This window comes from Plecotus auritus (assembly GCF_963455305.1).
Source record: "Plecotus auritus genome assembly, chromosome: 4".
In the NCBI taxonomy this organism is placed as follows: Eukaryota; Metazoa; Chordata; class Mammalia; order Chiroptera; family Vespertilionidae; genus Plecotus; species Plecotus auritus.
In genome coordinates, this window is record NC_137775.1 from 120,063,631 (window position 1) to 120,089,967 (window position 26,337).

Here is a 26,337-nt window from a genome sequence, read left to right on the forward strand (position 1 = left end):
GTTTTTATGGATTTTAGAGAGAGATGAAGGCAGAGAGAAGGGGAGAGAGAGAGAGAGAGAGAGTTTGGTTCCGTCCCACACAAACAGGAAACCTAGGCATGTGCCTTGACCAGAAAACAAAAACACAAGCTTTTGGTGTCTGAGACAATGCTCCAACCAACTGAGCTACCTGGCCAGGGCTGTCTTGTTTCTTCTTATAAGGACATCAGACATGTTGGAGAACGGTGCACTCTGATTCATTATGACCTCACGTTAATTTGATTACATCTGCAAAGACCTTACTTCCAACTAAGGTCACGTTCATAGGTACTGGGCATTTGGACTTCAATACTTTGGGGGAATACAATTCAACTCCTAAGGGTTATATTTCTACTAGCATCCCTGTGAACATTAATATTTCATAATTTTCTCAGTGTGGTGAAGTGGTTTCATATACTTTAAGTGAATGCTTGATTATCCTTAATTATTTCCTTCAGAGGAAGTGTATTAGAAGGATTAAAGAATAAAGGCTATGTTCCCTGATCTCAGGCAATAGACAAATTCTCTTAAAATTATTAAGAGTTTGGTTTGCAGCAGTGGAACCTTCTCTTTAGAGGTACTTTCTATGTCATAGAAAGTAACTAGGTTTCTCATCAAAGGGCCTGTAGCAGAAAATCATTTATTCATTCAACAAACATTAATGGAATGCATCCTCTGTGTCGGGCACTGCACTAGATACTAGAGATGCAAAGATAAATAAAATAAATTTTCCCTAGTTGGGAAAAAAAGTCCTGCATGCAAAAATTACAATGTGAGATATGCTAAAATAGAAAAGTATGCAAAGTAAAAGCAAGGGACCATGCTTAAGGCAGAGAAAAGAGCAGAAGCTAGGCACAGACATGTTAAAAGTCTGGTAATGTGACTGCTCAGCGATGACTGGAGGAAATAACCTGATGTTATGTTGGAAAAGTAGAATCAAACTAGGAAGGCTTTAGGAATTCCTATCTACAGAACTCAGAATTGATTTCATAAGTCATGGGAAGCTTTTAAAGTATTTGAAACCAAGCTATAATCAGAAGAAATGTTTCATAGCTATATTTCAGGAAGAGTTATAATTTAAGGGCAGTGTGGTGGGTAAAGCAGTGTCTAGGGCAGCCTTGGGCAAACTACGGCCCGCGGGCCGGATCCGGCTGTTCTATCCGGTTCTCTTGCTCTCCCCTCCGCTCCTTTACTTTGAATTTATATTAGTTCACACAAACACTCCATCCATGCTTTTGTTCTGGCCCTCCGGTCCAGTTTAAGAACCCATTGTGGCCCTCGAGTCAAAAAGTTTGCCCACGGCTGGTCTAGGGTCAGGAGACCAGTTAGGAGGTTCTAAGAGTCATCCAGGTATGACACCAACCAGGACTGAATGCAAAGCATGGCAACAGTTGTGGGGAGCAGCATATTAACTCAGTAGGCAGTCGGATGGGAGAAATGAAAGGACTTGGTGGCAACTTGCTGAAGAATTCCCAGCAATCTAGATTTCTGCCCTTCATCATCGTAAAACAAATAAAGAATAAAGAAGGACTTGCATTTTTATTAGGGCAAAAAATAAGTTCATTTAAAGAAAATGGATGGGGAAAACAAAAATGAGAGGTCAAGGGGAGATAAAATCTAAACTTCAGCTCAAATGAAAACCAATAAAGGACTTAGAAATATGTATCATATTAGACCCAAGTTATAATTTAATCACTATCAAGGGAAGTCTAGTTATTCATTACTCAGCAAAGTTTCAGATCTCCCATGCCACACCATCTCACTTGCAGAAAAAGGTAGGACAAAATGAATTCCACACACTGCTTCAAAAGCACTTGCATACCAGCTGATGGTCAGTCATGCCTTCTCATTGTTCAGGTTCAGCCCGGGGTGGCATGTCTGTATATTTAGAGTTCCTTCAGCATCTAAAGGTTTAGAGGTGGTAAATTAGACACTCAAGGGAGTAATTTTCAGCAGCTTTACATTAATCAGACATTAAAAGATCCCTCAGTCATCTGAGATGTGTCTTCCAAAGTGTTCAAGTTCTCTCCTGGATTTAAGCAAAATGGAAAAAGCTTTGTGTGACTATCCACGTATTTTATCTTTCTTAGAAAGTAAGTGCCTTCAAGGAAGAAGCTGTGTCTCCTCTTTACTAGCTGTTCCTGTAGTAGGTGGTTAGATGAACACTCTATTCCATCTGAAGGTCTAAAGACTGAAAAAACATGCCAAGTAGTTCCATATCTTCAAGTGCAGGACACACTGAGAGATTGTGAGACTCCCCACAGCTTCCATGGGAATTTGAAGAACATGCCCTGCATTCCCCTTCATCCTGCTCCACTCCTATCTCTAACAGAAGCAGGACAAACCCTGAAGGTTTCTTGGGAGAAGAAGACTCCAAAAGTTTCTGATGAGCAAAAGGATCAGCTTTGAACATCTAGCCCTCTCCCACTAACACTGCTAGATAAAATGGTCCCTTTCCCTGGCTTTCCTCTCAGTGTCTGGCTTTGGAGGAGTGAGTAACCGAGACACAAATTGGGAAGAGACAGAGCCAGGAAAAGACAAGATGCCCATCATGTACCTCTTGTCCAACAGAGGCTTCTAAGCCCAACACAGGCTCAAGCTGAGAAAGAAGAGAAATTCTCAGCTGGATAGGATTTGGGATATTTGACCAACACACTGAGCTTTGCTAATTATGAAATCATTAGACTACAATGGTTTTGTTTTTGTTTTTAATCCTATATAATAAAAGCCTAATATGCTAAGTGTTCGGTCATCCAGTCGTCTGTTCAACCAAACAAAGCGTAACATGCTAATGATATGCTAAGGCCACTCAACCACTCACTATAATGTATACTGACCACCAGGGGGCAGACAGTTGACTGGTTGACCAGTCGCTATGATGTGCACTGACCACCAGGGGGCAAGCGCTCTGACCAGTAGGTTAGCTTGCTGCTGGGGTCTGGCCAATTGGGACTGAGCGAGATGGGCTGGACACACCCTCCTGCATCTCTCCCCAGCCTGGATCGTGCACCGGTGGGGTCCCTCAGCCTGGCCTGTGCCCTCTTGCAATCCAGGACCCCCCAAGGGATGTTGGAGAGCCAGTTTTGGCTCCATCCTGCTCAACACAGGAGCTGCCCCCTGGTGGTCAGTACGCTCCCACAGAGGGAGTCCCATTCAGCTAGAAGCCAGGCTCGTGGCTGGTGAATGCAGTGGCGGTGGCTAAGGATATCTGACTGACAGCTTAGGCCCGCTCCCTGGGCGGGGGGAGTGGGCCTAAGCCATCAGTCAAACATGCCCCAAGGGATCCTGGACTGTGAGAGGGTGCAGGCCAGGCTGAGGGACCCCTCCCCCACAAGTGCATGAATTTGGTGCACCAGGCCTCTAATATATAAATTTATTTATTTATTTATTTATTTATTATTATTATTATTATTATTAATAGTGTAAGGTTTGAGACGCAGGAAATGGGAGTCAGAGACAAGGCATGTTAAAGAGGAAGTTTATTCCGCACTAATGAGAGAGATTCTTATGGAGGAGGGTAGAAAAACCAAGATTAGAGGAGGGGGAGGAGGAGAAGGAGGACCCAGCCGGACTGCCTCGCAGACTGGGGAGATAGCCACACATGCAGTGGTGAACACGTCTTTTGAGGGGAGGAACAGGAAGGGGTAGGGCCCAGGGTGGAATGGGAAGGGGTGGGGCCCAGGGCACTCGGCATGCGCTGATTGGTGGTTCAATGTCTCGGGGATGTCCCGGCGGTAGATGCTGGTTATGTCATAACTCTGCCCACCAGTTGGGGGAAGGGAGGATCTATCATTCCAGGTGATATTAAAAAAATTGAGAGTCCGGGCAAGGTAGGGGATGAAGGTTCGTTTTCCGTAGCTACTTCCTGCTGAGAGGGGGCGTCGTCAGCAGCGTCTACCCGGGGTCTCAAGGATTATGGTGACATAGGTGTCTCTAGGTTCTGAATTCAAGGCCAGATAGATTTTTCCCACCTTCTGTTGGTGAATGCCTGCATTCTGTTCTGCAAAAAAACTAGTGAAACAACACATGAGACAGGGGCCAAAGAGCAAAATTAAAGGAATAGATACCAGTGGGCCTAATGATGGGAGGAGCCATGAAGAAAGTGAGTGAAAAACAGGGAGTGTTTTCCGTGCTGGACGAGGAGTGCAGCGATCCTGTTGAGTCACTTGGGAGGTAAAAGCTGGTCCTGAGGCTGCCACAGCATCACTTGTCTGGTTTTGCTGCCTTTCTGGGCCTGGAGCTGAAATACAACCTAGGGGTAAGGTTCTTGAGGAGGACTGAGTCCCCCAACTGGAGGGCTGGTCCTTGGGAGTCTTGGTTGGCTGGTTCTGGCCTGGCAGAAACCTATCAGCGTGTTCCCGGAGCAGTTGCCTAAGTAAGGACAGGTATGGAAGATAAGTAGTCAGGAGAGGAGGGTCACTAGGGAGACGATGGTTGAGCAAGAAGGGTCTCCCATATAGGAGTTCAAAGGGGCTTAAGAAGGTGGGGCTCCTTCTTGTAGCCCGGATTCTGGTCAGGGCCATGGGCAGGAGGTCCGGCCAGAAGCTGCAAATTTCTAGAGAGAGTTTAGTTAGATGGTCTTTAAGGAAGCCATTGATCCTCTCGATCTTACCCCATGATTGTGGGCAGTAGGGTATGTGCAGTTTAGTTAAATCAGGATTAGAGAGAGGAAAATCTGAGAATCCTGCCCGAGGTTGAATGAGGGCCTCGACGACCTTGGGGCAGGAGTGTGTTGTTGCAGGTTGGGTGGAGGCAGCGGGAAGGAGAGTGGCCAGGTTCAGGGCTGGGGACTGGGTTAGGGAGATGTCAGGACTCTCGAGGAACAGGAGATGGAGTTCCTGCATGCGAGAGGGGGCAAAGAGAGATAAGGATCAGTGGGACAGAAGATCCTGTAGCCTATGGGTGGAGAAGACCTGTAAGGGTTGCTGGAGGCAGATCTTCTGGGCCTCCTTGGTGAGAGTGGCTGCTGCAGCCAGAGACCGGAGGCAGGGCTATCATCCCCGAACCTTGGGATCAAGCTGTCTGGACAGGTAGGCTACGGGGATGAAGGTTGGCCCTAGGGGCTGGGTGAGGACCCCCATAGCTATTCCCTGTTTCTCATCAGTAAATAGTTGGAAAGGGTTAGAGATGTCCAGGAGAGAGAGAGGGAGGGGGAGGTACCAGGAGGGCATCCCGGAGCTTAGAAAAAGCCTGGCGAACGAGGGAGGGTGAGGAGAGGGGGCCTACTGGTGTTTCTTTAGCGGCCTGGTACAGGGGCTTAGCTAGGAGAGCAAAATTTGGGACCCAATGGTGGAAGAATCCTACCAGCCCTAGAAAGGACAAGATCTGTTCCGCAGAAGTGGGAGGCTGTAGGTCTTGTATTGCCTGTGCTTGGTCAACTGTCAGTCCTCGGGAACTGGGCATCAGACAAAACCCCAAGTAAGTGATGGTGGGGGCCAACAGTTGCACACGGTATCCTTTGTCCCCTAGAAAGTTGAGGAGGCCAGCTGTATGCCTCTGAGACATGTCCAGGGAGGGGCTGCAGAGAAGAAGATCATCTACATACTGGAGAAGAGTGCTAGGTTCTAATGAGCATTGTTGGAGGTCTCTGGGTAAACAGATGAGGACTGATGCAGGCAGTGGGGAATTGGCGTTCCCGTGAAGGGAGAGGGCGAGGAGTAGAAGAAGCATGGAGTCTGAAGGGCTCCGAGTGAACTGCAGATTGGTCCCTAGTTTGGTGAGGATATCCCTCCTAAAAGGGGCACGGGGCACGAAGGCATGACTAGGAACGAGTGGGTTATAGGGCTATCGTCAAGGAGACAGGAAAGGGGCCCGGTGGTGGATTTGCTGTCAATACCCATGACCAAGATCATGGAAGGGAAGAGTGGCGCAAAAAAAGGAGGGCAGGACAGAGAAGGTAGCCCCTGTATTGACCAGAAAGGAGACCTGCTTACCCGCTACCTTGAGTGTTACCCTGGGCTCGGCAAGGGTGAGGGGGGTCGTCGAGTCCGGGCATCTTCAGTCTTTGGCCAGTCTTCAGTCATGGCCAGTGGCGGGTCATGACCTGGAAGGGTGGCCTCTCTACACTGAGATGCAGAGGGCCCGTCACTTTTCCAGGGGCAGTCACTTTTACTGCATGCCGGGCAGGGCTTGGTTGGAGCCAGGGGCCGGGGCACTGCTTTGCCCAGTGGCTTTCATTTCCACACTTGAAGCATACTCCAGGTGGCATTCATTCTCTCGTTGCACCCCCACCATGTACAGTCCCCTTTGGACCATGCATGGCTGCCGTCGACCTCAAAGCTGCTACCAAGGCTTGGGTTTGCAAATTCACCTTTTGTCAAAGGCGGGCTTACTCTGCCTGCTCCTGACGGGCATTAAAACCTTAAATGCCATATTCACTGGATCTTGGACCGGGGTCTGAGAAGGCATTAGGGGAGAGGGTGGCGGATCAGGCGGTGGGCCGTGAGCTGAAGGAGGAGGAGGAGCGTGGCGGTGGGTGGCCACACCAGGCCAGGCCTGTGGGGGCGGGCTGTGGGAGGTCTCAGTAACTATTTAAAGAGAGGGGTTGGACTTGCTATTTCAATATGGTGGCCCCCATGGGAATGGCAGGCCATGTGGCCAGAGAGGGGCGGGACTTGCCATTTCAAGATGGTGGCCCCCATGGGAACAGCAGGCCATGTGGCCAACATGGCGGCTACTCACAATACACAAGGGAAGAGCAAACCAAAATTTCTACAGACAAACAGAAATCTCACTTAGTTGTTTGAAGTGGCTGGAGGGACAGTGGGCGGGTGGCTCTCACGCTGCGCGGCAGCCTCTGGTTGGCTCACGGCCCTAGGCAGTGATGGCGGCTCCTGCAGCAGTGGCCGCCGGCTGGGAAAGGGGCGGCTGTGGTGAAGAAGGAAGAGGAGGAAGAGAGGAGCAGAAGGCGGGAGAGAGAGGGGTGGAAATGAAAGATCGGCTGGGTCAAAAGAGTCAGAAGACAGAGAGAGGGGGTTTTCTCGCAAGCTAGGAGAACCTGGGCTGGGGAACAGAAGGAGCAGAGGGAGGGACAGGAGCGCAGATAAAAGAAAAGCCTGGACATATGGGACCTTGGGCCACTTCCCAGCTCGTCGGCAGAAATTACTAAGGTCAGTGAGGATCTTAAGTCCCGCTTTTGGGTCATCTGGACCCATTCCAATTCATACTGAGGCCATGCCACGTTACAGAAGTAGCCAGGTTGGTGAGGAGACACCCTAGAGGTGTCTTAGGATCCAGTTTAGATTTTTGATTACCCATACCAAAACCTGGGGTCAGTAGTGGAGGCTAAGGGCCAGCGTCCCAGCCTAGGCTATGGACGGGGAACCCGAGGGACAGTAGGGGACATCTCCCCTACCTCCTGGGGTCTGGACGGAGGCCAAAAGGCCGGAGAACCGAGGCGGGGGGCAGGAACGTCTTCGCTGCCTCTCCAGATTCAGAACCCCTCCTGGAGGGGCCCGGAAGGCAATCTCTGACACGGGCTGCGGTTTACGGACAGAGACGCCGGAGAACAACCACCAGGAATTAGCACGGGCTGGGACTTACCGCTGACGCTGCTGAGCCGGGGGTTAGAAGCCTGAGGGTCCCAAGCCACGAGGAGAGAAGAGGGGGGCACCCCAGACCGTGAATGGTCAAATGGGATGCTCGCACCGTCCCGGGTTTCACGGCACCAAATGTAAGGTTCGAGGTGCAGAAAACGGGAGTTGGAGACCAAGGCATGTTAAAGAGGAAGTTTATTCCACACTAATGAGAGAGATTCATTACGGAGGAGGGTAGAAAAACCAGGATTAGAGGAGGGGGAGGAGGAGAAGGAGGACCCAGCCGGACTGCCTCGCAGACTGGGGAGACAGCAACATGTGCAGCGGTGAACACGCCTTTTGAGGAGAGGAACAGGAAGGGGTAGGGCCCAGGGCACTCGGCACACGCTGATTGGTGGTTCAATGTCTCGGGGATGTCTCGGCGGCAGACGCTGGTTACATCATAACTCTGCCCACCAGTTGGGGGAAGGGAGGATCTATCAAATAGTATTACAGATGTCTCCCATCTCTCCTCTCCCCTCCTTTTTTTAATGCCAAAAAAAAGGACTAGTTATTTGTTCTAAGAATGACAGGACACTGTCCTAGGTTTCTTTCAGGAGTAGAAAGATTTGGTCCATAGAGAGGGTTTGTAGAGACTTAGAAAAAAGAATATATTTAGTTTCTTTAGAGAATAGATAGAATAAATAAGGTAGAAAAATACAAATCAACTTAAAGACTAAAGGAGAGACAGAATACAGACTAGTGAAATGAGACCAAGGAGAAGTTAGGGCACTAAGATACATACCACAAAGTCCTGCATAATTACTAGAGCTTGGGCTGCAAATGTGGTTCTGGTTCTATCTAACCTAGATGCCTATATAATCTAGTTACGTACCATAATCCAAGTCAATAACTGCCCAGATAAAAGCGATCAGTCAAATATTTCTCTTGAACATCTGAACTAATCAATAAGTGAAGTATTCTGCCAATTATTAGCAGAGACAGAAGCAAAGAGTTACACTGAAAGATATCATAAGAAAGAGTTGTAGTGTGCTGAGTCAAAACCACATGCAAGCAGAAGTTATAAGGAGCAGAATTATGTTAGCCGAGGAAGCAGGTCAGGAGGGAGAGGAGAATGAAGCAGGAGTCCAGAGAGATGCAGAAGTGGCATTGCACACAGAGCCCAGGCACTGCCTAAGGAAGAGCAGGCAAAGCCTGTTTTGCAAGTTGCCTTTGTGGACAAAAGGGGCCACGTGCTGACCTGACAAGCTCAGGGGAGGCCTGCGTGGTGGTCTTGCAAACTCTAAGACCTAAAGTCACCACAAGGATGGTCTGAAATTAAAACTTTAAAAGCAGTTATGGTGGGTAGTCATGTCCTAGGCTGGTATTTTCTCTGATAAAGGTCAATCTTTACCTTAATTGAGCCTATTGTCTTTTTGCATCTAAGATAACATCCTTGTGAAATGTCAGGGTAACCTGTAACTTCCCCTTTTCCAGACCCCTCAGGGCACAACCAAATGCCCCTGGGCGCCAGGACAGAGACCTTAAATTCCTTCATTGTTATTGTTATCCTGTTATTAATTGTTGACTGTTAACTATCCTGCACACACTGAAGTAAAAAAAGTATGTGTCTATCATTTTACTTTTTATCCAATCCCAGAGGTCCCTCCTACCCCCCTTTTGCTTTCTCCCGCCTCCCAAATCTATCACCAGTGGATTTCAAGTAACCACTTATGTCTCCTCCTTTGATTGAAATGTATAAAAATTGGTGAAAAACCGCCATTCTCTGTAGCACTATTCCAATATGTTGAGATTCTGCTTCCTGCAACTGTCGACAGTTTGGCTCAAATAAACTCACAAAAATTCTTTACAGGTTTGAATGTTTTTACATTAACATCTTCAATCTGCTGACTTTAAAAAAAATTTTTTTTAAAAATATATTTTATTGATTTTTTACAGAGAGGAAGGGAGAGGGATAGAGAGTTAGAAACATCGATGAGAGAGAAACATCGATCAGCTGCCTCTTGCACACCTCCTACTGGGGATGTGCCCGCAACCAAGGTACATGCCCTTGACCGGAATCGAACCTGGGACCCTTCAGTCCGAAGGCTGATGCTCTATCCATTGAGCCAAACCGGTTTCGGCCAATCTGCTGACTTTTAATGAACTTTCTATTCACACATGCACTTACAATAATTCCTTGAACTTGAACTCACTGGAATCAGACACTTTTTCCTTGCAACAAACAAATCTGACTGAGACAAATGCTAAGCGTACACTCCACAAGGTCTTTCATGCCTCTTTTAATTCTCTCAACAAACTTGCAAGTTGGTTATAATTATCACCAACTTAGAATCTGGAGATGAAACAAACTTAAGAAATTTATTCAAATTTGCATAGCTACTAAGTGTCTGAGCTGAAAATCAAACCCAGAATTATCTGGCTCCAATGTGCCAAAGTTAATTTTATTATTTTTATTTTTAAAAAATAAGGTACAAAATAAGCAAACAGAAAAGCAAATAAAAGCCCAATGAAAAACCTGTTTGCTCGACATTGGTAAATACCATGGGTCCCACATATACCAAGATTGTGTATTTAGGTAGAGTTTTAATACGTAGGAACCTAAGTTTAAAAAATAGAAAAGACAGTGTCCTTAGCTTTGATTCCAATGTATTTTAAAAAGGAAAGTATTTCAATAAGAAAAATTAATTTAACTGACTCATGTTTTTTGAAATGTGGTTCTGATGTTTTAATGGAAATGCATACTTTTAGAGATAGCTATGACATATAGAAAGCAATTTATAAACCACTGGGAGCCCATCATCTAATGGCTGCTGGCTGGGGGCACCTCCCTTCCCCTGGCCACCTGTTGCCGGCCCCGCCCCCTGGTCAAACTCCCAGTCTAGGGGACAATTTGCATATTAGGCTTTTATTATATAGGAATAGAGGCCCAGTGCACGAAATTTGTGCACAGCGGGGAGGGTACCCTCAGCCCAGTCTGCACCCTTTCCAATCCGGGATCCTTCTCACAATCCTGACTGCTGGATCCTAATCGCTCACCTGCCTGCCTGCCTGGTCACCCCTAACTGCCCCCCCCCCCCCCCCCCGCTGCCGGCCTGGTTGCCCCTAACTTCCCTCCCTGCCAGCCTGGTCACCTCTTACTGCCTCCCTTTGATGGCCTGGTTGCCCCTCACTGCCCACCTCTGCTGGCCTGGTTGCCCCTAACTTCCCCCCCCCTGCCAGCATGGTCACCTCTTACTGCCTCCCTTTGTTGGCCTGGTTGCCCCTCACTGCCCACCTCTGCTGGCTTGGTCGCCCCCAACTGCCCCCCCCCCCCTGCTCGCCTGATTGCCCCCAACTACCCTCTCTGCCAGCCTGGTCGTCCCTCATGGCCCTCCACTGGCCTGGTCACCCCACGCAGCCTGCTGGTCAGTCGTTTGGTTGTCCCTCACTAACCCCCCTGCCGGCCTGGTCGTAGGCAGCCATCTTGTGAGGGTGTGATGGTCAATTTGCATATTACCTCTTTATTATATAGGATGATTTACAAGACAACATTAGAGAAGACTACTATAACTGTCATGACACTTGAATGCTGAGGACAGCCATCAATCTTGGTAGAATGTGTTAACCTCGTGCCTTGGCAGCAGTAGTGAGTCACAGGAATTAAGTTGTGGGAGAATGTGAACTGGGAGTCAGCCTTGGGATGGACGCTTACCTGCTATTTTCTCATTGAGTCAGACACCTACAAGAACCAAATCCGGAGGTGTCCTAAAATGAATGACAGCAGGCTGGGGTGGAAGGAAGAGATGAGAAGTGGACCTGTTAGTAACTGACTGCAGGGCAGAAGCAAGGGAAGACGCTCATTCCTGATGTGTGTTGACACTGAATGAACTCCCAGGGGGCTCTTTCTGGATTATCTAGAGGGAATAGTCCAACAGCCCACCGCCACACTCCACAGACCCCCGGGGCACCTCTGTTTCTTGCTCACACGTGATCTTCCCTTACTGTTGCCCACACCCAGTCCTAAAGAGCAAACACTTCCTTAGGGACTCTGCACCCATCCCAGCACTAGCTCTGCCTTCCCGTCTCTCACACCCTTTATCTGAGCCAATGTAAGTTCCTTCAGATGCCTTACATCTTACTTCCCCAAACTGTTCTCATCAAAGAGCCCCCTCAGCTCCCCCACTGAGGACTGTCCTCTCCCCTGGCTGCTGCTGCTGGCGCAGGCTGCCTGCCCCAGGACCTGGTGATTTTTCTGCCCAGCATCTGACTCAACTCAGCCCTTCCTTTTAGAAGAGCTTGTGGCTGTGAAAGTTTTTGTGTAACAGTGAACACTCTCCACTGAGACAGTGGGGCAGCGTTGGTCTAAGCAGGGCACTTGCATGATTTAGCAGGACACCTTTGCCAACCGTTTTGTTTTTAAACATATATTTTTATTGATTTCAGAGAGGAAGGGAGAGGGAGAGAGGGATAGAAGCATCAATGACGAGAGAGAATCAATGATGGGCTGCCTCCTGCACGCCCCGTACTGGGGATGGAGCCCGAAACATGGGCATGTGCCCTTAACAGGAATAGAAAGCGGGGATTCTTCAGTCCGCAGGCCCATGCTCTATCCACAGAGTCAAACCAGGTATGGTGCCAAAGGTTTTTTTTTTATTGGAGGATACAAGTTGGTATCGCAGTTATATTAGGTCATTTTTTTCTTAAAAGGATGGAGTTTTATCTAACTGCTGTAGATCAGATGGGGGCTTTCTAAAGTGTTACTTTCTCCATGAGATCGCACCCCCGCCCCCGCAAAGACATAGCTAAGATCACCCACACCCTTGTTTTCTCAACGACTATGTGTGAATTTGAAAGCTGGACAGTGAAAAGGCTGACAGGAAAAAAACAAAGTGTTCATTTGAAATATGATGTTGGAGGAGAGCTCTATGGCTAGGCTAGCACGTGGCTCAATAAACTCTTTCCTTCAGAAAAGCTTTCAGCTGTGAATGTTTTTGTTTAACAACGCTAAAAAAGTTTTTGCGGTTTCTTTTTATAGAAATAGTCATTATAATACAGCAGAACCTATCACCACAGGTTTTCATCAGAGAGAGCAATTAGAGAGCCACTGTTCAGTGATGGGCAAGGCATACCATCAACACTTAGGAAAGGTTTCCTTGTGTTTTTCTTTAAAGATTCAAAAGCCTTTGACTAGGAAATGTAGACTCACTTTATTGTCTATCGGAGTTGTTAGGTCGAGGCAGGGGGAAGTCCAGAGCCGATGCATGCATCTGCAAGATAGATGGTGACAGAGATAACTGGCGCCTTCCTAGACCCCTGGCCCGAGGCGGAATTCCACATCTCTCATGCCCTCCCTCCTCCCCCCCTAAACAACTGTATAAAAGAAGTACCGACGCCCCCTTTTGGCGCGAACTTCCTGGCCCACACTCGGACCAGCGAATTTCGCCCAGGAGCGCAAGATTAAAACCTCCCCTTTTTTAATCGCCTGGACTCTCTGTGTTTTGTCTCCTGCATCGCAACCCTCTCAGGAGTAAACTTTTTTTTCATGCTTTAAAGGTCAAAGCAATGTTCATGGTGGTTTTACCATGCAAAGGAGAGTGCTTTCATCACCGTGACCTTCAAGGAAGTATGTGGTTTCTAAATAATGTAGAATTCAAACCAGTAAGGAAAGCTCAGTGTCAAGTAGCTTTTAGTCGCCATCCTGTCTGCTAATATTCTTTATTGCTAAGTCTTGTCTAAAAAGAAGCGACGAGAGAAAGTGCCCAGAAAACAATGGGCACTTTGAGGTGTTGATACCTTTTTGGAAGAGAGAGAGGAGTGGCTGCTGAGGGAGACAGAAGAGAAAGCTGTCACAGCCCAACAGGAAGCTAGAGCAGGAAATACCAGCATTTGGGACCCCAGGCATTGGTGGGGGGTTGGGGAAAGGAGGAGCTGAGAGCAGAGGGACTTGGGGAGAGTCTGCCTGCAGAGGCCCAACCCTCTCGCACTTCACAGGGCCTGGTAGCTCCCTTTACCTCCACCCTCCTGCCCTGAAGGAGGTTGGTCTACAGTCTGGAGAAATTAAAACTGAAGGCTACTTATTCAGGCAAACAGAGAACCCTAAACACAGGGGAATAAAGAGGGAGTCAGCAAAAAGGATTGAAAGTCCGTAGCTCCTCCTCCTCTCTCCCAGAAGTCCAGGAGCCAGTCCAAACTCTCCCAGGCAGAGACACAAGGCCTGATTTCGGTGACTGGCATTGTGGCACTCATAGTTATGAGTGATTATGCCTCAGGGAAGTCCACTCATTACAAGCTTTGTCCATGCACACAGATTTTTTTTCTGTCAAATTTTTTAACTGCCTTAAATGTGATAAGACTGGATAGCTAAGAATTAGACATTGAAAAGAAGCCTCAAGTATAAAAGAGACCAAACTCAGAAAATAGGAAAGAATACTGTAATTTGTGCCTCAGAGATGTAAGATGTGATATTACATCATGGAACAAGAATAAGAAGGCATAAAAGAGGAGAGCATCAGAGAATTGCAAGAGTAGTTAGAAATTAAAATAACCAGAAAAATTTTCAATTGAGTTTTAAAGTGAAGGGTAAATTTCAGAAAATTACAGAGGAGTTAGAAGAAAACTAATGAATGAAAGAAACTGCAGATGATGCAATATCAGATGAATAGAAATCAAAAGAACTGAGCAGAGAGATAATGAAGACAAGCCAACTATCAATAAGAACTTAGAAGAACATCTCCCAAAACTTGATAAAATACATGTATTTTCATATTGAAAGTGTCCATTAAAAGCCCCAAATGGAAAAAAAAAAAACCCACTAAAGAAAATTATAGCAAAATGTCAGCATTTTTGGACAAAGAATATATATTAAAAGCTTCCAAAAGGGGAAAAAGTAGGTATGCAAAAGATTAGGAACTAGAATTATATTAGATCCCCTGAAAGCTAGATGACAATAATATTCAATTCAATTCAGAGAAATAATATTCCACTTAGAAACTTTTAGCCAGACAAACTATCAATCAAACATGAAGGTAGAATAAAAGCATTTTCATGTAATTAAAGGTCATATAAAATTCATTTCTCCTGCCCCCCTTTTTAAAAAATACCACTCAAATATGTGCTTTTCAACAGATAGAAAAATCTTTTTAAGAAACTTGGGATCCAGGAAACCCAGAAAAGATAAGAAGGGAGCAGCAGGATGACAGCTTCGCTGTGGAGATAAAATACCCACAGTTCTAAACAGAGCAAGCAAGAGGTTCCAGGGGGAAAATATAACTGACATTTGATGTAATGGATTGTTGACTTTATTAAGCCTCCCTTGGGGATATTCAGGAATAAGTGAGTACATAAATTAAGCAAATCAAACTGTTGCAGAAATTACCAGGTGACCTGAGCCGGAGGACACACGACCAGGCACTCGGAAGATTCAGAAAAAACACTTTATTGCAGGAGCACCGATGTGTGACTCAGGGGAATCAGTTCCCAAAGCTGAGCAGCCCAGTGCAGCGGGCGTCTGTTTAGATAGCCCTAAGTTTCTTTGTCTGCTTTTCATGGGCTTTTGCAGCACCTATGTTGGTTGTAAGGAGGAAGGGAGAACGACCAGAATGACCACTCAACCAGTCACTATGAGGCGCACTGATCACCTCTTGGTCCCTTTCCCCGCCAGTAGGCTCCCATAGCCCAATGGCGAATGGGGAACAGGGGGTCGGTGGCAGGGGATGCAGGCAGTGCCAGGCCAAGGCCCCTGACCTGCTGGTCACACCACACACAGAAGGTGACCCACCATGGGGGCAGGGCCGGCGAGTGGGCGGGAACGGCTGACCTCTTGGTCCCTCCCCGCTGGCCGACAGGCTCCAATTGCTGGATGGCAAATGGGGAACCGGGGGGTGGGTGGTGGTGGGTGGCGGGGCCAGCTGCCAGCAGCTGGGGAAGATGGCCCTGATTGCAGGCCAGGCCTAGGGACATACCCACGCACGAATTTCATGCGCCGGACCTCTAGTTTACTATATGATCGTACTAAGCTAGAAATAGGAAGTACACAAATGAAAAAGAGATGATTTCTTCCTTCCTCCTGTGTCTAGGGAGCTCAAAGTTTAATGACAGAAATAGACATATGTAAAAAAATGTGTAATCTCTTAAAGGTAAAAGGGTAAGGTGTAGTGCTGAGCAAAGAGGAGAGACCACCCCTGTCTGGCTGGGCCAGCAGCAACTATCACTAGGAGAGAATATTCTAACTGATGCTTGGAATTATGACCTCAAGATTCCAACAAAAATAATCTTTTGGAATTTTCCCATTTCCCAAAGCAGGGAAACATACACTTTTCATTAAAAATAGCCTAAATAAAAAATGCTTTAAAGACTGAGAGTTTTAGGAAGATGTCTGATCAGAACTATCCTGAGGGTATCCACTAGTGAAATGGGCTGGTCTGTTGGAATCTGCAGTCAGGGTTCAGTATGATAAAACGTAAAGCTCAGCCAGCCCAAGCCTGGATGGTAGGATAAGAGCCCAGGGAAGAGGCCATTATGAACGATCCGAGGGTGTGCTTGGGAAGAATAGTTGAAAGCTTTAACCCAATGGCAGGCAGAAAAATTCTTCCTGCAATACACCTCATCAGTCTGCACACCGTGGTGCACTTAATCTAATTGTGTATATAGAGCCAAGGAAAGGTTAACCATAAAGTTGAAGCTAAAATGGGTAAAACAGTGAAGTGAGTTTGTGGAAGAATGCTCCTTGATACACTACCAAAGATTAAGAATGAAATATTAACCCAAATGTTCTGATTAAAGGAGCAAGATGTAGATAGCAAACATATGTTTACCTCCATTTGCTTTCAAGACCCCATTATGATGAGTGCAAACAAATTTTTTCAAGCATACATAGAGCCCCAAGAACAAATAATTTACGCAAGAGGAGGTGGCAAGAACAAAATTTGGGAAGTTGGAAAGCAGTCAATGGTCAGTGGTAAGTGACTTAGCAGATCCAAGAAAGCTGAACGCTAAGTCAGCTGAGGGGCTGGATGGATATGAAACAATTAGCCACAGAGACCCCTCAATGCTCTCCAAGTGGGGTGAGGAGATGAAAAGAATCGGCCTAGCCGAAAGTTTGCTTCAGAGACCTGAGTTCCCCAAAGCTCCTTTTCCCAAGTCATACACAGCCAGGGGAATGAATCTTCCCCACTGGAGATTTATTCCCTGGAGAGAGTAAAGCAGAGATCCTATTAAGGACAAGGGTACCAGCTTAAACACAGGAAGATTAAGTGAAAGTTTACATCCTGAATGTTGAGATTCCCAGCTCTCTTCCCCCCACTAACTCCTCGATCAGTGGCAGCAAGGCTGACACCGCCTAGGTAGAAGATAGAAGATCCCTTTTTAGGATAATTTGACCAGAAGAAAGAAACTGCCATGAGATGACTCCTTACGCTGAAGTCCACTGTCAACAAGCCCCACTCATGGGCACAGAGTTTCTGATCAGCTGCTCAGTGTCCCTCCTATAAATCTGAACAGTCAGGCAGAGATCACCAGCTACCTGAGATCAGGAGGAGGTATTAACCTTGCATAGGAGTAGGACACATCTTCTACTGAGACTGTTGTGAAGGAGAACAGGATATGTTCCAAAGAAAATCATGGAGGGATTAAATTGGAGAAGCAGGAAGACGAAAGAATTTAGCCTTAGTTCTCTCTTGGAAGTAGGAGGTAAAATCATTTGAGGAAGGCAGAGAACTAGTGAAGCGTGGTGGTCCCTCCTTTGGAAAACAACTGCTGTTTGAGCCCTAACTGGTTTGGCTCAGTGGATAGAGCATTGGCCTTTGGATTCAAGGGTCCCAGGTTCGATTCTGGTCAAGTGCATGTACCTTGGTTGCTGGCACATCCCCAGTAGGGGTTGTGCAGGAGGCAGCTGATTGATGTTTCTCTCTCATCGATGTTTCTAACTCGCTATCCCTCTCCCTTCCTCTCTGTAAAAATCAATAAAATATATATATTTAAAAAAAAAACCTGCTGTTTGAACTACTCTGTTATTTTTAGATAGTCTCTTATTCTATAAAATAGAACTTTGTTTTTTTGCTTGAATAATAGAAAAAATAAACTTAACTGTCTGACCTTGCAAGCTAGCCTTCTAAAGGGGCTGATATGCTAATACTGATAATAATTCCCATATTCTCATGCCAAGTGTTTGTTCATTATATATCCAAGGTTACAAGTTGTCTGTATAGATATGACAGGTGTTTGCTAGATATGATATGTACTCAAGGTTACAAAAATAACTTACACAAAGAACTAGGAGGATATAAAAAGGAAATACTCCTTCCTGTGTTTATTCAGAATTTGACAGAGGCAATCTGCTCTGAACCTGCACACAATAAAGATGACGCCTAACTAATTGGCTCATTAAGGCGTCTTGTCTAGCTTGCTGATTAACAATATAACAATAGAACAGGTGTTTGGGAGTATGGGGATGTTGGATAATGTAAACATTGGAACAGGAGGAGGTCATCTCAGCTTTTATGACCACATGTGGTCTAGACTCCGCCTCTGAACTGCAAACTGATAGACTTAACTACCTACTTGATGCCTCTTATTGGACATCTTTAAGATCTCTTAAACTTTGTGTTCCTTACAAACTGTGGCTCCTGTGAGGCTTCAAACAGGTTGCTAAGAGCCAAACGAGGACAGTTTCTGACAGTGGTTAGCTATACCTCCCAGGAAGCCCAGCGTTGGTAGACAGAACAGCCAGGACCCAAAGGGAGCTCCCCGGAGGCACAACACTCTGCTGAGATGAACTCCACTTCACTTGTGCTTCCTTATCTTTCCTCTTTATTGATTTGTTATGATTTTAGTATCTCTTTTTTCTTTCTTCTGACTCCCACTAAGGCTTATAATGTTAGAGGTCCTCTAAACACCTGAAAAGAGCTCAGATATTAGGTAGTGAAAAAGAAGTATAGGTTTCCCCTGATCCTGGTAAGTTCAAGTCCATTACTGACTCTCATTGCAACTTGTACTTCTTAAAGGAACCTGTGACAGTTGGAATTTGACATTTATAAGTTTGCCATGGGTTTACTCTCTATTTCCTCTGATAGTTTGCCAGCTTGCTAAGAGAGGCACTGTGCTTATTTTTGTTCACCTGTGTATTCCCAACATGTAATACATTGTAGGCGCTTTTGGAATGAGGTCAAAGAGTCAGGAGGTTTTGACTAGAAATAAATGACAAAGATTTATTCAAGGGCCTTTGGGTTTGTAAACCAAAAAGAAAACTAGACAATACCCAGCATGTTCCAAAGAAGAAAGAGAAGCTGAGAGTTCTTACAGGAAAAAGCACCTTCTTGAAAAGATTTACTGAATTGGTCCAAGATAGTAGTACTCAAGGTGTCCAATGGTCTGGGTAATGAAACATTCTTTTCTGAATTGTTTAGGATGTTATCTATGGAGTCAGTATACACGGAGGCATGGATGCAGAACTGAAAAGTTCAAAAGTTTAAGCTTCCAGAGTTAGTTAAAATGAAGACAGAATCCTTTTCTCCTGCCTCAGTCTACTTGATTTTAATAACTTAGCAGCTTAACTATAGGAACTCTATTTTATTTCTTTACTCTTTCCTCAGTGCTAGCAATTTTTTTGAAAGTAGGACTTCACCTATAAAATGCTATTTCTACTTAAATAGACTAAGTAAGTATAAAAAATATTCTTATTTTGGTGAATATATTTTGTGCCCCTTTAAACCCAGATGGGAGAAAAGCACCTTACTGCTGCCTTGTTGTGAAAGGAACAGAAGTTATTTAGTTTGTAGTCACTCCTTCACAGGGAACCGTCATTTGGATGAATTTTAAAATGCCTTTCACACTGAGCCAGGGCATACAATGGTTTGTTCTATCTCTAAAGTAAATATGTTAGTAACTTGAGCATGAAGAGACTTTAATATAAAACTATTGTGTTCCTGGCACATTTCTCTTTGATTCTCAGCTCAAGAGTGTTTTTTTGTTTTGTTTTGTTTTTCTTCATCCATTGTGCTCTGAGGGAGTAACAGCTACACTCCCTCTTAATTCTGTCTGAGCAGCAGCAAAGATGAGGCAGTCCTCGCTAAACTACCCTGGGGACGTGAAGGCAGTTCCAGAAAATAAATGTTCATATTAAGAAAGCTTTCAGCGTTTTTTGTGTTTTTTTTTTTTTGTTTTGTTTGTTTTTTAATGGCCATATACTGTTTAGATTCTAGGGGCTGTTTCTGAATTTGCATTTAAGCTTAAAATGTAAATAACACTAGAGTTGTATAAATCCTATAGGATAAATATCTAGGAGGCATTCTTTTGGAATAAATTGTTCTATGGAAATATATCCCACTTGTTTGCTAGTGCTGCTGTAACAAAGTACCACAAACGAAGAGAAATTTATTGTCTCACATTTTTGGAGGCCAAAAGTCCAAGATCAAGATGTGGCAGGAGGTTTCTTCTGAGAGCTGTGCCTCCCTCTCAGTTTCTGGTAATCTCAGGCATTGCCATTGTGGCTTTGATACGGTTATAATAATCTGGCTAGTATTTAACAGGAAAAGAGTAAAGGGAAGACTAGATAATATAGGCATGCCATTTATACAGCTTTGCTAAATTAACACTCTCCAAGTCTGCTCCCCACTGATCGATGGCGGAATGGCCTGGACATGGCCAGTTTGGACACATGCCTAGTAAGGTCTGCTTGGGGTGGAAAGATGCTTCCTGGTATCTGTCAATCATTACACCTGGGAACAGGCAATTGGCCAGAATAGGTGTGGCCACAGCAAGGGCACAAAACCTGAATATCTAAACTTCTGAACAAAAGGAATTCCTCCCTTTTTGTCTCTCTTGGCTCTTAGACCTCTTGGGAGTCCTGTTGTAGGGGCACACTCCATGAGCCATGTGGGACCCACACCGTAGATGGGTGGACTTCAGTTAGCCTGAATGCTGAACTGGCCGGCTGTAACATGGAATGGAAGCTCTGGACACTTGGACTCTACTGGAACCCCAGCTGCACCTTTTTCAGGACTGGGTCAAGGGCCATGGGACTTTACAACCCGAGGAATGTAACTCCATTCAAAGAAACCCTCTTACCACATCTCCTCTCTGGTGGGGGGTTCTGAAAATGTTTATTTCAGCAATATCCCAAGAACCCCACTAGCCACGGAGAAATCTGACCCACTAATTTCTCCCGTAACAACTTCACATCATTTTTCCTCTGCACTTGTCTGTCTTTGTGTTCAGATTTCCCTTTTTTGTAAGAATACCATTCATACTGGATTAGGGCTCACCCCCAATGACTTCATTTTAGCTTGATTACTTCTGTAAGCTACCTCTAAAGAAAGCTTCAGTCTGTGCTTTGGAGGGTGTGGGTGGTGTTAGGTTTCCAGTGTTTATTTTTGGGGGTACACATTTTAACCTGTAACACTCTAATCTGGGAAACCTCCGCAGCGGACAGACTACCTGTAGGCTGCAGGGCAGGCAGATTTGTGCAAAGGCAGTGGGCAGCGGCCGCCAGACTAAGGCAGAGCACCACAGACAGGAGCTCAGCTACCAATGGCCTCAGTCCCAGATAAAGGCAATATTGTCCCCAGGAGAGGACCTCGCCTCCCCTGGGGGCTCCTCAGTTTCACTCCTGCCCTCGAATAGCAGCACCAAGAATGTGCTGGTTTTCAGAAAGGAGGGGCAAACCATTGATTTTATCTTGTACGCTTTTCAAGATCAAATTACTAATGAAGGAATTAAACATTATGAAAGTGGTTCAATGGGATTCCATATAATTTAGTTTTTTCCTTACAGAAGAGGCTAAAAAAATGGAACTGTACCTTCTGGTTCATCACGTGAAATTTCTGACAGGTTGAACGACCCATTGTACACTCTCACAGCCCAGTTACCTTGACTGCGTAGTCCCCCTTCAAAGATGAAATTTTATATTAATTTGTGGGATTCTTGGATCCTCAGTAGGGGGTGTGCAGGAAGCAGCCAATAGATGCTTCTCTCTCATCAGTGTTTCTGTCTCCCTCATCAGTGTTTCTGTCTCCCTCTCTCTTCCTCTCTCTCTAAAATCAATAAAAAATCTTTTAAAAATATATTTTAAAAATGAAAATAATTGTTGAAGTTATTAAAGAAGGCTGTAGTGGACAAGATATTAAGAAGTAACTGTAAGCTACATATTTTCCATCAACATGATCTTGTCTACTTTTCACTTCTGAAAAGAGTTCTTTTATGTGGCATATTGGAATTAATATGGCCAAAACACATCCTATCATTCTATTAAAAATGAGAAACTAAAACAAAGGAAATTATAACCTATATGGTAATCATTTTCTTTTTCTTTCTTTTTTTTTTAAAAAAATGTATTCTATTGATTTTTCACAGAGAGGAATGGAGAGGGATAGAGAGTAGAAACGTCGATGAGAGAAACATTGATCAGCTGCCTCCTGCACACACCTTACTGGGGATGTGCCCGCAACCAAGGTACATGCCCTTGACCGTAATCAAACCTGGGACCCTTCAGTCTGCAGGCCAATGCTCTATCCACTGAGCAAAACCAGTTAGGGCTATGGTAATCATTTTCAATTTAAGAAACACAAATAATGTTTTCCATAAGATTAACAGCCTATATTTTCTTTAGCAGTTCTTTTGTGTCACATGTAATTGATTTCAACCAAATGATTCATTAATAGACACCATACACAGGCCATCTGAAATTGTCTATTCGTAGGGACATAGGGTCATCATTCCTGACTTAATCTCATCTCTTTATCCTACAGAGACTGTTTTGGCCAGGGAGCCATCCTTCCTTCTGGGTGTGGGAGTAAAGATTTCACCTAGAGTTAAGGAAAATAAGATTGCAAAGCTGAGTGTTGACAGGAAAATGGAGATTAATAAATCATAGCAGCAAGTCTGAACTGGTCTCTAAGCATGTAGTTGTAATTGTAAAAGCTAACCGTCATCTCTGAAAGACCACTCAGTATTTGGGTAAATGCCCACACAATGGATGCTGCTTCTTTCCAACTCGAATTCCCGCTTGCCAGCAGGTTAAATGCAGGCCCTGGGCCTAGGCTATGTCTAGCAGAAGCAACCGGAGGGCACTGGCCTTGAGCATGTGGCAACAGATGCACTCATCTCCAGCCTTGGCAGTGGCAGCGACGTGTACCGGAGGGTCCAAAGCACAGTTCCTGGCACATGAGCAGCTTTGAGGGGCAGCAGCTGCCAAGTTGCCTCTGGCGCCCAGTGGTAAGGAAAGCAGCAGGGTTTTTCATCAGGCCAATTCTGTTGTGAGGTTTTGGACTTTATTCCTGAGAATTAGCCTGAAGTCTGGTTCCCTGGCCTTGCCAGCAATTTTGAGATTTTTGAGTAGGCTTTGAATAAACTCTTTTTTTTTTTCTTAGTAAGCCAGAGTTATCACTGTTGGTTGCAGCTATGAACACTGACAAACATTTCATTTCCGGGTGGGAACAGCAGGAGGCCCTCGGATGGAATTTCTACGCAGATGCTTATGTCTGAGGGTTGCTTCAGGGCTCATTTCTCTCTGGGGGTCAGGGAGGGTCGTTTCATGTAAATGACTGGGATAGGTAAACAGCCTCTAACTTCAGCCAGCCTACCACTGCTCCAGGATGGATATAAAGCCCACGAGGAGACTTGGTCATGTAAGAGCACACTTATTCAACACATTGCTTGCTGAATGATTACTATGTCCCAGACCCTTTGCTCTGCTCTGCAAATATAAGTCCAGGAAAAAGTGCCTTGGAGAGGAAAGAGCTCTATCAGTAGATAAAAATCACAATGTAACACAGCAGGAGCTATTAAAGCAACTTGAATAAGGTGCTATGGGAGGATATGCCCATATCAAATGGCCACATTTTAAAAGTATGTCTTTATGAAATACTAAAAATAGAAAGGAAACTCACTCTACCCTATTTACCCAGAAACCTCAAGAAGGATTTGGTAGAATGCTTCAAGAACTCAAAGCTTGTGAGTCTCATAAAGAGTTAATAAGTTGCCTAAGGAATAGCATTGCCTAAGGAAAAGTAAACAGGAAAACACTGGAGAGAGATGAACCCTCCTGGCAGCTCAGGTGCAAATTTCCTCAGTAATTGGGGGATGAGGGAGGAGTAGCATCTGAAGATGGAATAAGTAGATATTATTACTAAAAATCTAGAACAGTAATACATTTTTTTGTTTTTTTGTTCAGAATTAATAAAGAAGGTTGACTTTTGGGTGAGGGAGAAAGGACATTGGGGGTTTGTGTGGTTTGGTGGGGTGGAGATACCTTTATTTTAGAGGCAAATTTGGCTGTAGTGAATTGTAGGAAAGGGGGTGGGGAAGGCAGTGGAGAAGGAGCCTACTAGAAGAAAGCAGTGTGATAGGATTGCTTTTCTATTTCCTTTTGAAAAGTTTTAATTTTATAGTGTTTTTAATTTTTTAAATTGTTGCAGCATTACAGATGTCTCCCATCTTCTCCCGGTTTGCTCCCTTCCACTCAACCCCTGCCCCACACCAGGCCTTCCCCATACTATTGGTTGCTTGTGTCCATGTGATATCATAGTATTTAACCCAGTTATTAACTAACTGAAAAGGAACAAAAGGAAGGCTGAATTTTACAGGCATGCCCAGCGAGGCCTGGGTGACGTAGGGAAGGTGATTGCCTGTCAGTCATACGTGGGAACAGGACCTTGGTCAGAGTGTGCATGCAGGTGTGGCCCTGCAAGCCTGGAAGGTTTGAGATTTAAGCTCATGAACAAAGGAGCTGCTTCTGGTTCGTTGGCTCTCTCTTGCTGCTCACACCCGACTTCTTGCTGGCAGGACTCCCATGCTCTGCCCTCACATGGCCCACAGCCATGTGGACCAGGTCCATCCATGCTGCCACATAGGGTAAAGTTTTCTTCCTTTTCATGAGAGAGCAGTATTCCATTAAATAAGAAAAGAGAAAAATAAGAGATATGAAAGAAAAAAAGAGAGACAAATAATAAAACAATGAAGAAGAAGAAGAAAGAAAATAACGGAAACAAAAGTGAAGTGGAGTTCATCTTAGCAGAGTTTAGTGACTCCTGGGAGCTCCCTTTGGATCCTAATCTTCCCTTGACTGCGGTTGACTCTTTTGTCTGCCATTTCTGGGCCTATTCACCAAGTAGGAAAAGAGGCTGGAATGGAGAAGTCCACCCATGATCCTGTGGTTCAGAGAACCCCCTTTGCTGTTATAAAGATTGTATTCATGGTGAAAGATACCGAGTAACTAAATAATACCGCATACAATAGGAAGAGTTTGTCACTTTGGTACAGTAGGTAGCTACCGTGTTCCCCGAAAATAAAACATCCTCAGAAAATAAGACCTACTTACAGGTTTCCTTCTGAGTGAAATATAAGGCATCCCCCCGAAAATAAGGTCCCCAGGCTCTGTCTCAGAATGAAAATTAATTTACCGTAAACTGGTCGCTAGGGCCGCCCCGACTGGCGTCTAGCAACCAGTGACGTTACGCGGAGTCCTGACGTCACTGCTGTGTGGAGGCGGAGCGGAGGTCGGAGTGAGCGGTGAGCGCAGGGCGGGAGAGAGGAGGAGACTTTCGCAGATGTGTGTAGAAGAACAGGAGGATTAGAGCGGATGGGACGTGGCGAAGGTGGTGAGTGCTGGTCTGTCTCTGGTGACACTACCTGATGCTCATGGCCGCCTTCATGATGACTGAAGGTTCTCAGTCAGTGGCAGACCCTGCTCCAGCCCAGATCCAGGCCCCAGCAAGCCCAGTGACAGTCCCCAGGCAGGCCCCAGGGGGTAAATGTCTGATAAAGGGGTAGGGGGGATGTCTGGTGAAGGTGTTCAGTGGCACAGGGTTGGGGGGAGGGGGATCACTTAAAATGACACAGGAGGATCAGAGGGGGCAATCAAAATGACACAGGAGGATCAGAGGGGACAATCAAAATGACACAGGAGGATCAAAAGGGGTTACTAAAATGGTAATCCCCCCTCTGATTCTCCTGTGCCATTTTGATTCCCCCCTCTGATCCCCCCTGTCATTTTGAGTGATCCCCCTCCCCCCACCTTGATACCCCAATTCCTTTTTTTTTACCCCTAGAAATGAGCGCAAAAAGAAAAAGCTACTCCATAGAGTACAAGAAAGGAATCGTGGAAGACTCTTGGAGCCAAAATCTTACAGCTTTCTGCAAAGAGAAGATGTTGAGTATCCGATTGGTCCAAAAATGGCGAGCAGAGTATGGTAACCTCATTGAACAAGTGGACAAGGGAAATGCTAAAAAGCGCAAGTGTGGATCAGGTCGGCAACCATTATTTTCCGAGCTGGAAGACCTGATCTGTGAATGGGTTGTTGACAGGAGAGCAAAGGCTTTGGTTGTGAATAGGGCTCAGATTCAAGAATTTGCCCTTGCAATGGCACCACAGTTTGACATAGCCCCCGAAGACTTCAAAGCATCACAACACTGGCTGGATAATTTCCTTCAGCAAAGTGAACTGTCTTTAAGAAGATCTACAACATTGTTTAGGTTGGAAGATACTCAAGTTATTAAGTGAGCACTTGCATTCAAGTCATTTATTGATGATGCTGACTTCTCTAAATACAATCTTTCCAACGTGATTGCTATGGATGAAACTGCAGTGTTTATGGGCCAGTCATCTCAAACAACAATTGAACAGCGGGGTGCCTCCTTAGCGTACATTCCCTCCACTGCTTACGAAAGTGCACGTGTTTCCTGTATTTTGGCAATTCGTCTGGATGGCACTAAAATCCCACCTTTAATCACTTCTAAGGGCAAGAAGGAAAAGATTGAACGTGTTTTGGGCGTTTTTATTCTTGAAACTGAAAAAGCCTGGGCCACACAA